At 37.2% G+C, this 15,731-nt stretch overlaps 1 protein-coding gene across 7 annotated transcripts in view; it reads right to left on the bottom strand.

Annotated features, from left to right (window-relative positions):
- Window positions 1-15,731, bottom strand: part of AFF3 (ALF transcription elongation factor 3) — a 576,277-nt gene that overhangs the window by 147,524 nt on the left and 413,022 nt on the right. The window lies entirely within an intron of this gene.

Here is a 15,731-nt window from a genome sequence, read left to right as displayed (position 1 = left end):
CTGTAATATGGGATGTAATAATGCAATAATACACCTCATTGGATTACTGTAAGAATTAAATAAGCCAACATGTCCAGTACAGAGTCTGGCATAAAATAGGCATTTAATGCCTGGAAAATATCCTAATGGTACCAGGCTGCCTGGGAAGAGATCAGCGTTAGAGGCAAAGAGAATCTGTGTGATCTGGGGGTGGGGAGAGGGGAGAATTCAGTATGTAAATATATAAGCTCTGCATTTTGGAGGTTTACATCTTAATTAAAATCTGTAGAAGAGAAAGCAAATTTCGCTAGTGGTTTTTCTGAAAGAAGGTATAGAAAATGCACAGCAACTGTATTCCAATCATCCTTTGTGTTATTCCACATTTCGTTCATTGATTCAAAGCAAGAATTTCTTATTGTGTAGGTATTATGTTCTAAATAGTTGGGCAAAGCTTCAGCACAAGAGCATGAAGAAGCTTTATAAAAGAAAACATTTGGAGGAAGCATAATCAGTCTTTTAATGCCAGGCAATATTTATTGATTACCCACTGCAATCAATAAATATGGTAATATTTATTGATTTATCACTCTCTCCCATGGCCCAGGTGATTCCTCAGAAAAACATTGCCATCTGCCAAAGTCACAGTGAGTACAGAGTAGCTAAAGTTTATCAATTAATGTCTCTGTGGACTGGAATTGTTCATTGCAGAGGTGCCAAACTCAGGTCTAGAGACTGTCCACCTTAATCATTAAGTCAAAGAAGCAGTTGCTTATGTGATCTAATTAGCCATCACTGAAAAACTTCCTTTTCCTGTAACGTACACTCCAACTATCTACCTTCTTGAGCCTGTGAACAGGTCCTAAAATTTTCTGAGTTGTCAGGCCTCCTTTGAGATCAAGATTTCCTTGGCCCAGTGAGAACGCCTGTGGCCTCTCTGAGGGGAGTACTGCAGGGTATAAATTAGTCGCACTCTGGTAGCATGGGCCTGTGGCAGAGTTGAGTGGGATACAAACCTTTGGACGAGCTCTTATACTCGTTCAGTCTCAGTTTCCTCATCTGTAAGATAAGGAAGGAAGAACTTCCTTTGGAGGCTGCAGGGAGGTCTGAGGAAGCCATTTACCTGAGGTGACTGAGCAAGGGCTGGAAATAAGGCAAGGCCAGGGCACGTTAGTCCCTCCTCCATCCTCACTCCTTTGGCACAGATTATGTATCATTAACTGGTCGTAACTTATAGTGTGTTATGAACATTGGCTGGCAAGTGGATTGGTGTGGCTTCATCTGTATTTAATTTAATTTATTTTAAGATTTTATTTATTCATTTGACAGAGATCACAAGTGTGCAGAAAGGCAGGCAGAGAGAGAGGAAGGGAAGCAGCCTCCCTGCTGAGCAGAGAGCCAATGAGGGGCTCGATCCCAGGACCCTGGGATCATGACCTGAGCCGAAGGCAGAGGCTTTAACCCACTGAGCCACGCAGGTGCCCCTTGATCTGTATTTTAAAATATTAAGTAAGAGTAGAAGATGTCAGAGTAGTTGTAGGCAATGTTTTGTGATATTATTCTTTTAATACATACACTTTCCTAGGACATGATGTAAAATGTACTTCAGACTGTGTAGGTTATGTTCAAAAAGGATGAAATGAGTATAAACTCCAAATAACTAAAGGCAAGATTTTATTTTATTTTATTTTATTTATTTTTTTTTTTAAGATTTTATTTATTTATTTGACAGACAGAGATTACAAGTAGACGGAGAAGCAGGCAGAGAGAGGAAGGGAAGCTGGCCCCCTGCTGAGCAGAGAGCCCGATGCGGGGCTCGATCCCAGGACCCTGAGATCATGACCTGAGCCGAAGGCAGCGGCTCAACCCACTGAGCCACCCAGGCGCCCCTAAAGGCAAGATTTTAAAGAGGTAGTTATATGCTCATCTTCATAAGTAGCATTATTCACAGCAGCTAAAATGTAGAAGCAACCCAGGTGTCCACTGATGGATGAATGGAAACACAAAGTGTACATACACACCATGGAACATTATTTCATTATACACACACACACACACCATGGAATATTATTTCATAATGAGTGTGCATACACACACACACACATGCGCACACACACACACCCCATGGAATATTATTCAGCTATAAAAAGAAGGAAATGCTTTAAAAAAAAAAAAGATTTATTTATTTATTTATTTGACAGACAGAGATCACAAGTAGGCAGAGATGCAGGCAGAGAGAGAGGGGGGAAGCAGGCTCCCTGCTGAGCAGAGATCCCGATGCGGGGCTCGATCCCAGGTCTCTGGGATCATGACCTGAGCCGAAGGCAGAGGCTTTAACCTGCTGAGCCACCCAGGCGCCCCCGGAAATTCCTTTTTAAAGAGGAAAGAATTTCTGACAGAAGGTACAACACCGATAAACCTTTGAAGAGATTATTCTGAGTGAAATAAACCAGACACAAAAGGATAAATACTGTACGATTCCCCTATATAAGATCCCTGATGTAATTAAATTCATAGAGATAGAAAGTAGAGTGGTGGTTGCCAGGGACCAGGGGAAGGGGAGATGGGAGTTACTAGCTATGGCAATTCATTAATTCAGCGTATTAGCAGAGTTTCCATTTGAGGAGATAAAAGGAATTCTGTGGATGGACGGTAGTAATGATCGCACAGTGATGTAACTGTGCTTAATGCTACTAACCTGTACACTTAAAAATGGTTAAGATGGTAGATTTTATGTTACATGTACTTTACCACAATTACAATTTTAAAAAGACATTAAATTAAAAAAGAACATACTGAGTAACCCTGACCTAGATAACACTTCGAGAAGTGTGTTTGGATGGAGCCTGGGCATAAAGGAAAGAGAAAGCGTGAGTCTCTGGGGAACCAAATAAGTCAGGGAATACAGTCTCTAGTTTTTCTGAAGAATTCTCTTTTGTGACCTCTGGGACCATTGGCCTTGCAGTCTGGTGTAAGAACACAAAAGAGAAAGTTTGTAATCTTGTTCTGTGATAGCATAATTTCCAACCTACATTCTTGGTTTCATTTCATTTCATTTAATTTGAGAGTACAACCAATATGATAATAATGCCTAGTTTCCCCTTCAGATAAAACTGATACACATATCTCTTCTCTTTCAACAAGGCTATCCAGCCTTGGACTCATTGGTGTCTGAGTGTTGGGTCAGGGCCTTCCCTCCTTATTGAATAAAACATACCTCTCAAAGGCCTTCAGCCTGAGTTTCTTCATCTACATAATGAGGGGGGGTCCCAGGAGCCCTAAAGGCCCTTCCTGTTATATTTTTTATTCTTGGTGTCCAAGAGTTGAAGAAACAGAATCTGGCCAATTTTTTCTAGGCAAAGTCTGTACACCAGGTTTCTCATTTTCTTAGCAGACAGAATCCTGGCAAATAACTTAAACAGATACGGAAAGGAAGTCTCTGGGGACAGACACCTCACAGACTAAAAGAACAGCCACAGTTCATTATTTTAGATACGGATTTCTGTGGCCAAAATAAATATCAGGAAGGTTTCAAACTTCTCTGGAAACACACACACACACACACACACGCCCCATCTATAGAACCATCTTTTGGTAACAGTTTTCAAATCAACTTTGATCTCTCAACTTCCAGAACCTATTATACGATCAGTTTGAATAAACTTATTATTAAATGCACATGCATACATGATAGATTTCTTTGTGTTTGGCATACAATTGTTTCTCTGTGTATTTTTTCCTCCATATTTAACATTTTCTAAGAGAGCTCTACAATGGGCATAAAAAGTGTTAAATGAATATGGTCATGGACTGTTTATGTCCATCCAAAATTTGTATGCTGAAATTCTAACCCCCAAGTGATGGTATTAGGAGGGCCTTTGGGAGGCACTTAGAACTCATGCCCTTATAAGAAGGAATATAATAAAGCTGGCTTCCTCTCTCTTCTCTGCTTTCTGCCACGTGAGGACACAGCAAGAAGATGGCCATCTGCAGGCCAGGAAGTGGACCCTCACCAGATGCTGGCTCTGCCAGCACCTCGATCCTAGATTTCCCAGCCTCCAGAATTGTGAGAAGTAAATTTCTATTGTTTACAAGCCACCCAGTCTATGGTAGTTTGTTTTTAACAACCTGAACTGACAAAGACAAATATTTTTCATTGATATGGACTTTCATCTTTGTAAAATGACTCACAGAGTTGGACATTATATACATGGAAAGGATCGTTGGGATCATCTAGACCCACTCTGTTCTACCAATTAATGACAGCCACATCTTCTAAGACAATTAAAAACAGAAGTCAGTGGTGAATTTTTCACAGGGAAGATAGAAAGCCATGTGCTCCTTGCCTATGCTCCTACTGTCTGAAGGCTTGGAGGAGAGCTCACTCTAGTAAACATCTCCGGAGTAGACTCACCACTCGCCCTTCTTCACGGCCTCAGCTCCACTAAAAGACCTTTTGAAACTTTCATTTTTATCACCCTTCACCCCTTCTAAGTTTACATTTTTTTTTTAAAGGAAAGATTTAAATTCTGACTGAGTTCTGATCATTACCAACTGCTGAGACATGGTTGTTTTCTATCTTTTGTAAGTCATGAATCCTGTTAGGGTTGCAGTAATAACTTGATTTGGTGCCGACCAGGTAACAGGCACTTTCTATACATTAATTTCAACTACTGTATAAATTCTGGAGAAAGAACATCATGCGAGTCATTCTAATTCAGTTTGAGCTTATGATTTCCATGTCTTTTAGTGTACCATGTGCACACCTGATGGACCTTTCTTTTTCTGTCTCCTTTGTTTATTTCTTTATCCTAGGAGGTAAATACTTTGTGCTTGATCCCACTTCTTTAATTTATGAAGGCAATTTCAAATCTTCAAGAAGTTTTTAACATTATAGGTACTTTGTTCAATGAAGGATCATCAACAAATGTAGAAGGGTGTTGCCTTGGAATTCTTAAAAGCGTATGCCACTGACCTCTCATTTGAGAGTGGATTTGTTAGTGGTTGGCAAGTCTGGATTAAGCAAGCACAGTGACTCTGTCAAACTGTGGCCTTCATAGTATCTTGGTCATCTCCACTTGCTCACTATTCCTAGGACTTTCTAGTACAGATAACAATCTGGCAGGATCTCAATCTACTCTTCCTCTGCAGGCACCACCTTAATTGCTTGCTCTTCCTAGCCTGGTTATTGTGTCCAGTGAAACTTCAGAAGAGCTCACAGACAGCAATAGAGTGGGACAGAGAGGTTAAGAACTTGGCTTACAGGTTCTGAATCTTGGGTCTAAATCTTGGCTTTCCCACTTCAAGCTAAATAGAGCAGAAACCTAAATTCTCCTCTTGTTTCCTGTAAAATAGGGTGTTATTGGATTTTTACTAAAAATTAGAGGTGATAAAACATGGTAAGTGTTTAGCATCATACTTGGTCAAGGTTAAAGCTCAAAGCAGGTCAATTATCACCCGGTAGAAAAGCTGCCACATAAATTTATCCTCTCTGTAAATTAATCTTGTTATTTAGTTGAGGTAAATTTTATGGACAGTGAAATGCACAGAACTTAAGTTTAAAATTCCGTGTGGTTTTGATGAATGTATATCCTTCTCACACAGCCCAAATTAAGATACAGAACCCTTCCATCACTTCAGAAATTTCATCATGACCCCTTCCAGTCCATCCCCAGCCCTTCATAGCAACCACCAGTGATTAATTAGAGTTCCTGTTGCTCCACATCTTTGCCAGCATTTGGTATTGTCAGTGTTCTGGGTTTGGGCCATTCTAATGGCCATTCTAATAGTGGTATCTCAATATTTCAACTTGCATTTTCCTGGTAACATATGGACTAAGAGGATCTATTCATGTTAAGGTCTTTGGCCCATTTTTAAATAGGCTTGTTTTCTTACTGTTGAGTTTTAAGAATTCTTTGTATACTTAGGATACCAGTCCTTTATCAGATGTGTCTGTCACAGGTATTTCCTCCCAGTCTTATTCTCCTGATATTAACTTGTCTTCTTATTCTCATCTTCTCATTCTTCTCATATTGTTTTTCATGGAGTAGATTTTAAAATTTCAATGAAATCCACTTTATCAATTATTTCTTTCATGGATTATTCCTTTGGTGGTGTATCTAAAAGGTCATCACCATACCCCAGGTCATCTATATACATGGAAAGGATCGTTTTCTCCTATGCTATCTTCTAGGAATTTTATAGTTTTTTGTTTTTTTTTTTTAAGATTTTATTTATTTATCAGAGAGAGAGAGAGCGAGCACAGGCAGACAGAATGGCAGGCAGAGGGAGAAGCAGGCTCCCTGACGAGCAAGGAGCCCGATGTGGGACTCGATCCCAGGACGCTGGGATCATGACCTGAGCCGAAGGCAGCTGCTTGACCCACTGAGCCACCCAGGTGTCCCGGAATTTTATAGTTTTGTATTTTATATTTAGATCTGTAACCTGTTTTGAGTTAACTTTCATGAGGGGCCTAAGATCAGTCTAGATTCACTTTATTTCTGTGTGGATATCCAGCTGTCCCAGCACCATTTGTTGAAAAGATTTTGGTCCACTGTACTATCTTTGCTCCTTTGTCAAATATCAGTTGACTATATTTATGTGGGTCTAGTCTGTTTCACTTATCTATTTCTCTATTCTTTTGCCAATACCACACTGTCTTGATTACTGTTACTTTGTAGCAAGTCTTAGCATGGGTAGTTTCAGTCCTCCAACTTTGCTCTTCTCCTTCAATATTGTGTTGGCTCTTCTGGGTCTTTTGGCTCGCCATATAAACTTTAGGATCAGCTTGTTGATATCCACAAAATAACTTGCTGGAATTTTGATTGTGATTGCATAGACTCTACAGATCAATTTGGATAGTTTGGTGACTTTTTTAAAAAAATTAAATTAAATTAAATTTTATTATTATTTTTTAAATTAAATTTATTTCTTTTCAGCACAACAGCATTCATTATTTTTTCACCACACCCAGTGCTCCATGCAATCCGTGCCCTCTATAATACCCACCACCTGGTACCCCGACCTCCCACCCCCCGCCACTTCAAAACCCTCAGATTGTTTTTCAGAGTCCATAGTCTCTCATGGTTCACCTCCCCTTCCAATTTACCCCAACTCCCTTCTCCTCTCTAACTCCCCATGCTATTTGTTATGCTCCACAAATAAGTGAAACCATATGATAATTGACTCTCTCTGCTTGACTTATTTCACTCAGCACAATCTCTTCCAGTCCCGTCCATGTTGCTACAAAAGTTGGGTATTCATCCTTTCTGATGGAGGCATAATACTCCATAGTGTATATGGACCACATTTTCCTTATCCATTCGTCCGTTGAAGGGCATCTTGGTTCTTTCCATAGTTTGGCGACCGTGGCCATTGCTGCTATAAACATTGGGGTACAGATGGCCCTTCTTTTCACTATGTCTGTATCTTTGGGGTAAATACCCAGGAGTGCAATTGCAGGGTCATAGGGAAGTTCTATTTTTTATTTCTTGAGGAATCTCCACACTGTTCTCCAAAGAGGCTGCACCAACCTGCATTCCCACCAACAGTGGAAGAGGGTTCCCCTTTCTCCACATCCCCTCCAACACATGTTGTTTACTGTCTTGTTAATTTTGGCCATTCTCACTGGTGTAAGGTGATATCTCTATGTGGTTTTAATTTGAATCTCCCTGAGGGCTAGTGATGATGAACATTTTTTCATGTGTCTGATAGCCATTTTTATGTCTTCATTGGAGAAGTCTCTGTTCATATCTTCTGCCCATTTTTTTTTTATATGATTGCCTGTTTTGTGTGTGTTGAGTTTGAGGAGTTCATTATAGATCCTGGATATCAACCTTTTGTCTGTACTGTCACTTACAAATATCTTCTCCCATTCCGTGGGTTGCCTCTTTGTTTCTTTGACTGTTTCCTTTGCTGTGCAGAAGCTTTTGATTTTGATGAAGTCCCAAAAGTTTATTTTCGCTTTTGTTTCCTTTGCCTTTGGAGACATATCTTGAAAGAAGTTGCTGTGGTTGATATCGAAGAGATTACTGCCTATGTTCTCCTCTAGGATTCTGATGGATTCCTGTCTCATGTTGAGGTCTTTTATCCATTTTGAGTTTATCTTTGTGTATGGTGTAAGAGAATGGTCGAGTTTCATTCTTCTACATATAGCTGTCCAGTTTTCCCAGCACCATTTATTGAAGAGACTGTCTTTTTTCCACTGTATATTTTTTCCTGTTTTGTTGAAGATTAATTGACCATAGAGTTGAGGGTCCATATCTGGGCTCTCTACTCTGTTCCACTGGTCTATGTGTCTGTTTTTATGCCAGTACCATGCTGTCTTGGTGACCACAGCTTTGTAATAAAGCTTGAAATCAGGTAACGTGATTCCCCCAGTTTTATTTTTGTTTTTCAACATTTCCTTAGCGATTCGGGGTCTCTTCTGATTCCATACAAATTTCTGGATTATTTGCTAGAGCTCTCCAGCTCAGTTTGGTGACTTTTGATGAGAAGTATTCCATTGTGTGAATATACCACAGTTATTTATCCATTCATTAGTTGATGGATATTGGAGTTGCTTCCAGTTTTTGACTATTATGAATGAAGCTACTAAAAATATTCTTGTACAAATCTTTTAAAGGACATGTTTTCCATTTTTCCTGCATGGATGCTACAAAGGGAATTGTTGGTCATGCGATAACTACATGTTTAATTGCTTGGTCAAGCAATAAATGTGTATAAGAAATAGTCAAATCGTTTTCAAAAATGGTTATGCCATTTTACTTTTCTATCAGCAATGCATGAGATCTCTACCTGCTCCAGATCCTTGCCAATATTTGGTGGTGTCAGTCCTTTCAGTTTTAGCGGGTGGGTGTAGTGGTATCTCATTGTGGCTTTAATTTTTATTTCCCTGAAGAAGAATGTTATTGAAATGACATCTTGTAAGACATTAAAGTGAAATGCATCTTTTAAGCTGCTTGTTAGCCATTTATGTATATTCTTTTGTCGTTTGAAAAGGTTGCTCATTTAAAATATTCGTTTCTTTATCATTTTGTTACTGAATTGTCAGAGTTCCTTATGTATTCTGGATACTAATTATTTGTCAGATATATGTATTGCAAATATATTCTCCCAGTTTGTGTCTTGCCTTGTCATTTTGATGAGAAGATATTTTTATTTTGAGGAAGTCTAGTTCTTCAGGATTTTGTTTTGTATGTTTTTGTGATCTCTGTAAGACATCTTTGTCTATCTCAGGCTGTGAAGATATTCTCCTGTTTTCTTTTAGAAGCTTTGTAATTTTAGCCTTTATAATCAGGTCTATGATTCATCTCAAATGTATGTGGTATGAGAGTCCTGTTTTTTTCCCCCACCAGTTGCTCCAACACTTTTTGTTGAAAGCATTTGGGTTTTGCCACTGAACTGCTTGGTAATTCTGTGAAAAATCAACTGACCATACATGTAGGGGCCTATTTCTAGACTCTATTTTGCTCCATTGATTTATTTGTCTATCTTTATGTCAATGGTGCACTATAGTACTTCAGTTTTATAAGCCTTGAAATTAGGAACTATAAGGCCTTCAACCTTGTTCTTCAAGATTGTTTTAGCTACTTAGGTACTCTGCTTTTCTATAAACATTTTAGAATGAACTCATCATTTTCTATGTAAGTGTCCTGCTAGCCTTTTGATCAAGAGAGTGTTGAATCCACAGAACAATATGAAAAGAATCAACATACTAACATAATTAAAATCTTCTAATTCATTAACATCTGTCCATTTACTTAGGTCTCAAATTTCTCTCACCAATGTTTTATAATTTTCACTGTACAGATCTTATGTCTTTTGCTAAATTTATTATGTATTTTGTCACTATAAGTGAAATTCCATTTAAAATTTCATTTTTCTATTATATATTGCTAATAAATAAAAACACAGCTGAGTTTTGTATGTTGACCTTGCTTAACTCATTTATTGATTCTACTAGTTGCTTATTAGATCTCTGAAGATTTTCTCTATAAACAATAATTCTTTTCAAACTTTATGTTTTTCAGTTCTTTTTCTTGTCTTATTGCACTGACTAGAACTTCCAATACAATGTTGATAGAGGTGGTAAGTGCAGATATTATTGCCATAATTTTGATTTTAGGAGGAAAATGTTTGGTGTTTCATCATTAAATACAATATTAATGGTAGGTTTTTTATTGTACGTGCCCTTTATCAGGTTGATTAAGTTCCCTTCTTACTTCCTTCTTACTTCTACTTTGTAGAGATTTTTAAAATATCATGAATGGGTGTTAATTATGCTAAATACTTTATCTTCATCTATTTAGAAGACCATATGTTTTTTTTTCCTTTATTCTATTAATATGGTGGATTACAATAATTTTTCTGTTAAACCAACCATGCTTCCCTGTGATAAACCCCATTTAGTCATAGTTAATCATATTTCTTCTTTCGGTCATTATGATTTTTTTCCTTTACATCCTTGAACATATTATAATAGATGCTTGAAAGTTCCTGTCTGAAAATTCCAACATCTAGATCACCTCAGGCTCTACTATAGTGACTACTTTTTCTCTTGATTATGGATCACATTTTCCTATTTCTTCACATATCCTTTAATTTAAAAAATTTTTTTTCTATTTATTTATTTGACAGACAGAGATCACAAGTAGGCAGAGAGGCAGGCAGAGAGAGAGAGGAGGAAGCAGGCTCTCTGCTGAGCAAAAAGCCCGATGTGGGGCTCTATCCCAAGACTCTGAGACCATGACATGAGCCAAAGGCAGAAGCTTAACCTACTGAGCCACCCAGGTGCCCCTATCCTTTAATTTTTTTATTAGATAATGAATATTGTCAATGATACATTATAGAGAGTCTAGAGGCTGTTTTTTTCCTTTAAAAATGTTGACTTTTCTATTCTATCAGACAAATTATTAGCTTATTGCCTGAAATTTGTGGGTACTCAGTGTTATACTTTGTCATGATCCATTTTGGTTTTGTCTTTAGTTTTCAGGTTGACTCCTTTATTCTTAAGGCATAGCCTCTCTGAGGTTTCCAAAAACAAACAAACAAACAAAACCCAAAAAACAAAACTCAAGGTATTTACCAAGCTGTTATAATCGGATGGGATTCAAATTCCAAACTTTACAGGCAGTAGTTGTAGGTATTAGGCAGCAGTTGAAATCTCTGCTCAGCCTTTCAGCTTTTTATCTGTTTTTCCATTGGGCTCACTGGCATCTTGCTGACACATATGCAGTTTAGGGATCATCAAAGGATTGAGAGAAATTTATATAAAGAAGTAGAAGTCTATTTTGTATGGCTCCTTGCTTTCTGGAATTTCTTCCCTTAAAGCCCATCTATTCTGGCATCCCTGAACTCCACTTCCTGACACTTCAAGCAAATAAGACTGTGGCTTTGTCCTTGAATTCTCCTTGCTCTTTGTGGATTGAAAGTGCCCTCAGGGGAGAAGCTGTATAAATGCAGATCTCAACTAGTCCATTTCCTTTTTTCAAGGAACAAATTCCCAACATTATCTGCTTTCTTTTAGTCAACCTCTAATGTCTTCAAATAGTTTTTTAAAGAATATTTTGTTCAGGGGCGCCTGGGTGGCTCAGTTGGTTAAGCAGCTGCCTTCGGCTCAGGTCATGATCCCAGCGTCCTGGGATCGAGTCCCATATCGGGCTCCTTGCTCTGCAGGGAGCCTGCTTCTCCCTCTGACTCTGCCTTCCACTCTGTCTGCCTGTGCTCGCTCTCGCTGGCTCTCTCTCTGACAAATAAATAAATAAATCTAAAAAAAAAAAAAAAAACTTAAAAAAAAAAAAAAGAATATTTTGTTCAGAGTTTATAATAGTTATCATAGGAAAGTTAATCTAATGTAAGCTCTTTTACTATTGACATAACTGAAACTCTCTCACAGAAATTTTAATTTATGGGTTTGTGTGCGTGTATATTAAGAATAAATTGTCTCTCATCTCAATGAATACTCATAGGATCATTAAATAATATATCCTGAAGGGATCCTCAGGTATTATCCAAGCAACTCTGTCCTACCAGGCAATGACTCTAAAATTTGTTAGGCTTAATCTCCTGTTTTTATTTATTCATATGTTATTTTCAGGTGTACAACATAATGATTTAATATTCAGTTGACCCTTGAAGAATTCAGTCAATACCCCAAGTCCCATATAGTTGAAAATCCGTGTATAACTTTTGACTCCCCTGAAACTTAACTACTAATAGTCTACTGTGACTGGAAGCTTTACTGACAACACACACAAGTCAATTATACATATTTTGTATGTTATATGTATTATATATTGTATTCATATAGTAAAGTAAACTAGAAAAAAGTTTATTAAAAATTATAAGGAAGAAAAATACATTTATAGTACTGTACTCTATTTTATGAAAAAAATACCCCACATATAATCAGATTCATGCATTATAAATCTGTGTTGTTTAGAAGCCAACTGAATGTATACACTGTGAAATGATCATCACATTGTCCAGTTAATATCCACAACCATACATACTTACACTTTTTTTCTTGTTTTGAGACCTTTTAAGATCTATTCTCTTAGTATCTTTCAAATATATTATAGAGTACTTTCAACTACAGTCAGGATGTTGCTCATTACCTCCCCAGGACTTCCTTATTTTACAACTGGAAGCTTGTACCTTTCGACTACCTTCTACCATTTTGCCCATCCTTGCGGCCCCACCCCTATCCCTGCTTCTGGAAACCACCAATCTGTTTTGTTTTGTTTTTAGCATTTCACATATATGTGAGATCATATGGCAATTGTCCTTTTCTGTCTGACTTATTTCACTTAGCATAATGCCTTCTAGGTCCATCCCTGTTGTTGAAAATAGCAGGATTTCCTTCTTTTTATGATCAAATAATATTCCAGTGTGTGTATGTGTATGTGTATGGGTTTGTTTGCATGTGTGCATTTATCATATTTTCTTTATCATTTCATTCAGTAGTGGTCACTGAGTTTATATCCATGTCTTGACCATTTTAAATAATGCTAATGTCTTGCTTTTAAAAGAGGCCAGGGAAGAAAGATGCTTCTTCAGGAAATGAGTTCCCTGTCTGGTGACTCCCTATTATATACTATAATTTAAACCCATACAATGGCTTTAAATTACTCATAGGGTCACTGAATTATAGAGACAGATGGATGTATAAGCATTACTGAAGCTGAGTTTGTCCCACTAAACCATGAATGTGAAAGAGGTATTTTTCCTCATGTTTTATGTGTATGCTATTTATACTTTTCTTTGCTCTGCTTCTTCACGCCTTCCCTGCCATGGAGTTCATTTTTTGTCTGTTTTACTTAGGTTCTTTCACGCTTTTTCATCTTCAAGCATCCATATACTCTCTGTTCTCTCAACTTGGCTTCTGAATCATTCTGGTTGCTCTGAACCTTAACATTATAAATTGAATCATTTACCCCTCAAAATTCATATGTTGAAGCTCTGGCCTCCAGTACCTCAGAATGTAACTTTATTTGGACACAAGGTCTCCATTGGGGTAATAAGGTAAAAAATGAAGCCCTACTCCAATATAACTGGCATTTTTTATAAAAATGGGAAATTTGGACTCAGATACACACAGAAAGAAGATTATGTGAAGAAACACAGGGAGAATATGGCCATCTATTAAACAGAGAACAAGGCCTGAAACAACAGATCCTTTCTTCACAGAAGAAACTGACCCTACTGACTGATCTTAGACTTCTAGCCTGCAGAACTGTGAGACAAGAAGTTTCTGTTGTCTTAGACACCTGGTCTGTGGTACTTTGTTATGGTAGCCCTAGTAAACTAATATACTTACCTCTTAACAAATAATCTGATTAACTTTTCTATTTGATTCTGACTCAAGGCTTTGCTTTGTCTCTTAAGATCTACTCACCCCTTGGTTTGGTAAATGGTCAGAAGAGCAAAATATGTGATATATGTTCTAATTTTTTTTCACTGAATTTGAATGACTTTTCTGATCCTTAGGTTCCTTGTATATAAAATAAGGATATTGTCCTTACCTACCTGTCTACCTAAATAAAGCTCAAATAAGATACTGCAAAGAGCATATAAAATACTGCACAAATCTCAGGCATCCTGAGTCCTTTTTCTTTGTTCATAATATGTTCCTTCTCTTGTTTAATTACAAAAGAACCACTGTTAGAGGGCTCAAGTCAGAATTCTCCACTTTATAAAAAAGGTTAATCTATTTGAGAGAGAGAGAGAGCAGGGTGGTGGTAGAGGAGAGGGGCAAAGAGAGAGGACGAGAGAGTACCAAGCAGGCTCTGTGCGGAGCATGGAGCATGACCCCAACATCCAGATCCAAGGCAAAACCAAGAGTCAGATGCTTAACTGACTTTTCCCTCCAAGCATCCCCAGAATTCTCCACTTTTTAAAGAGAAATCCTTTCAACCTAAGACTTTATTTCACTATTTCTAGTTCAAGAGGCAGGATGTGAGGCAAATGATGAATATGGGGTGATGTTTCAAGCTTTTAACATTATGACATCTCCAGAGGGTTTACAAGTAATTCCTCTAACAATATATTTATTTTTATAAGAGACTAACATATGGAAACCAATTCCTTTAGAGAACAAGCTTTTTAGAAATGCTTACGGGAAGAAGAACTAATGGCATATCAAACTGCATTAACAAGATTGCGGTATGTATTAAATGTGATTTTAAAATTTATAAAATTAAATGTGGAATGTTAGCAGTTGTTCAACATATTTTATATCTTCTGTCTATTTTTAAAATGATTTTGTTAATGGGAATTTGAAAAATTGTTGTTCCTACAATAATTAGCACTTTTATAACAATTATTTATAAAATACCACTTATTCCCAAATAGCTTACATTCTAGTTGCATTGATTCTTATCCAGTTTCAAGTGTTACTAAAAAGAACCAAATTTTTAAATGATTCTACCCTTTTCAGTTCTCTAGAATGCCTCCAGATGGCATTAAAACCCTTTTTCCATTATATTTTGCAGCACAAAAATTAAAAAATTAGTGCTATTTTAACCACTTAAGATTAGTCACATTCATTCTTTCACCAGAAATCATGACAATAGGACTCTTTAGACCTCTAAGGCAATATTTTAAGAAAGACAAACATATAACTACATCCTTTATGAAATACATATGGAAGCCAAAGGAACTTCCCAGACTGAGAAACAGATCTTGGACAAAATAAGACATTCGGTAATATCCTATCACAAAGTGTGATTTCTAACGAGTAGCATTTTAGATGCTGAGTAATATGACCCATGGCCCACACACAGGAAAATTCACAAAGCTGTCTTATACTAAGAAAACATATCTCACCCCTCAGAGTGATAAATAAAGATTCTTAAGGAACCAACCCGTTACTGATTCCTGTGAAGCTAATGTAATTTGTTAACTTGTGAATTATTTAATTTAAACTTAGGTGGAAAAATTTGGTAGCAAATGAATCACTGAAAACCCATTTGAATTCTTTGAGGACTAAGAGGAGAAAGACAAAATATGGAGTGAGGAACACATGCTTTCTAAGTGCTTTTTCTTATGTTTTAAAAATTCTTAGGTTATTTTTGAATTCAAAAAAATAACAAATTTTTGGGATTCCAGAGGTATTTCTTATTGTATTTTTCACATAATTCCAAGGCTGGAGATGGCAGGCTTTTAAAATGACATTGGTATTGCCCAGGTATGTAGGACAGAATATCTCCCAGTATGTGTGAAAAGTCTTGTAATTATTTATGACAGTGCTGAAA

This window comes from Mustela lutreola, chromosome 9 (genome assembly GCF_030435805.1).
Source record: "Mustela lutreola isolate mMusLut2 chromosome 9, mMusLut2.pri, whole genome shotgun sequence".
Classification (NCBI taxonomy): domain Eukaryota; kingdom Metazoa; phylum Chordata; class Mammalia; order Carnivora; family Mustelidae; genus Mustela; species Mustela lutreola.
This window is presented reverse-complemented; position numbering and strand designations above follow the sequence as displayed.